Source organism: Triturus cristatus, chromosome 11 (assembly GCF_964204655.1).
Source record: "Triturus cristatus chromosome 11, aTriCri1.1, whole genome shotgun sequence".
Lineage (NCBI taxonomy): Eukaryota > Metazoa > Chordata > Amphibia > Caudata > Salamandridae > Triturus > Triturus cristatus.
In genome coordinates, this window is record NC_140594.1 from 402,207,369 (window position 1) to 402,209,736 (window position 2,368).

General features: G+C 40.7%; 1 non-coding gene across 1 annotated transcript; it reads right to left on the reverse strand.

Moving 5' to 3' along the window:
* Positions 1-566: 566 nt before the first annotated feature.
* LOC146784306 (U6 spliceosomal RNA) lies at positions 567-671 on the reverse strand. Its single transcript, XR_014971362.1, has one exon. It is a non-coding gene; the product is annotated as a U6 spliceosomal RNA (small nuclear RNA).
* Positions 672-2,368: the final 1,697 nt, after the last annotated feature.

Consider the following 2,368-nt stretch of genomic DNA (forward strand, 5'->3'; position numbering starts at 1 on the left):
GCAGGAGACAAGCGGTGCACGCGCTGAAGGCCGGGCCCCCACTACGCACCGGAAGTACCGACTGCCTTATTTGGGGTCAATATCCGGAAGAGTAACCTGAGTGAGGCCGGCCTGCTGAAAGACGAGCAGCATGTGTGTCGTGTGGGTAGGACACACAGGTGCGCCCTGTGTGAGGTCTGTTGTGGGAGTCCGGTGGCATTCAGAAAACACTGGGTAATGGCCAGTGCTTTATGGAAATGTTTAAGTGCATGTACTCACTATCAAAGAGTACTTGTTTGCTACTAAGAGGTGCTAGTACTCTCATTAAACGCATTTCACCCCTCCCCTCGAGAGTTGCAGGATTACTCCTTTGCATAATAAAAAGTTCAGGTACTCAGAACCTAAGAGTACCTGTCCATTTATAGCTGTGGTAAGGCCCCTACTGTCCTTTACCTCATCCGTCGCAGAACAGGAATAATACAGTTCAACTACTACTGGATAACCAAGTTACCCGAATTATACGCTTGACTCTCTGGGGGTGGCAAAGCTGAGTCGCCATGGTTAAGCCTAGCTAGTAGTGAAGGGTTAGAAACTTAGTTTGCTTCACAAAGTTGAGTGTCACCCTTGCGCAGGGGCGTGCTAATCTTCTCTGTATCGTTCAAGTTAGTGCAGAGTGACACACTGAATAATCAATTCAATGTCCAATTTTACTAGAGTAATCACTTTTAAGAACAATAGGCTTTTTAGTGTAAGTTAGTAAAATAGGGAGCTTCAGTTATGTGACACATCAAAAACAGAAGGTCATATCAATGTCAGGGCCCACTATTTGACCCTAAACATTTTTATAGCAGTTACGCACTCACCACGTTTTATAAGATGGAATATTTTGGCAAAGAAGGTTATTCTGTTCTGAAAAGATTCAGGTGTTTTCAATTGGGGGACTTCAATTTCTGCAATTAGACATGGTCCGGCCAGCCCCAGGAGACAAGTACCAGGCACACATTGGACAATGTTTCAAGTGGGGTACAATCTGTCTGCTCTGTGCCCTAGTTTCTTTGTAGCTCTTAATGCTAGTTGAGGTAACTTAGTGGATTTTAATCTTTGTGGCTGAGCTTCCAGAAAAATAGTTGAACTGTTTAAAAACCCAGAAACCCACTACCTTAACTCGAATAGGGCCACACCCAAGAACCCAATCAAAAAGTTAGCCCAGGAATTGAGGGATTCCAGGTGCTAGTAGAGAGTATTCTTGTGGTAACAATTCAGGGACCTGTTGCTCAAAAGCAGCTGGTCGAAGCAAAAACTTCAGGTTGGTATCACCCACAGGACAAGGAGCACCATGTGGATATAGAGGTTCAACTAGCTAGAAGTGAAAACAAGAGTCAGTGTCAGTGACCAATCACAACTCTAAATGTGTACAGCTCTGAAACGGTAAGAGTGAGAAAGAGTGGTCAAATGGTTCTTGACTGAGGCTGACCAATTTCAGACAACAGGATTTTACTCTAAGACCTGGGACAAGAGGAAACACATCAGTGGCCATGTGTAGGTAGATTTGGGTAGATACATGCTCTATACATGTCATAGAGAGGTTGGGGAGACAGGACAAGCAATGTCACCATATTGTGGACATAGAAAGCTTTTCTTCAGAACCTCGACTTCAGGATTATTTGCTTGGTTTTGGGTTGAATCTGTCATTTGGGCCAAAGAGACTTCTTGCTCCTATGCCGCTTACACTGTAGGTATTAACACTAAAGAGTACTAAGGAGTAGAAAATAAAAAAAACACAATATAAACAAAAACACAAATACTATACGTTTTGTTCTGTTGTTCACTTGTATTATTAGCATTGTAAAAGAGTTCATTCAAAATTTAGAACAAATATATCATATATTACATTGTATAAGTTCGGCAACGTCATTTAGTATGAAAACATCATATGAAAAGTATGAATCAAGAAAAATAATTTCAAAGTATATATAATATTTAACATAGAAGCTGAAGATGCAAACACGTGTTTCGCTTCTTTAAGGCAGCAGAAAATATAATGCATTTTTACTTATTCCTCAAGAAAAATATGTGATAAAACATAAGACAATATAGCATCTAAATTGTTAATATAACCGTGTACAATTGATTCTTGAGATGATAGAGTTTGTTTTACAAAACAACTATTTCTTATACCAACATGAGTTTTATCATCAATTACGAGCCATTGCCATGTGTCCTCTATAGACCCAATGCATGTGGCCTCCTGCTCACAAACACACACATACTCACACACACCAAACACACAAATACATGTTAAATAACATACTACACAAAGAGAAGGTTCTGCGTGGGAAACAATTATTTTGAAGTCAGAGGACAGCCATTGCTTGTCCCTGCTTCAATG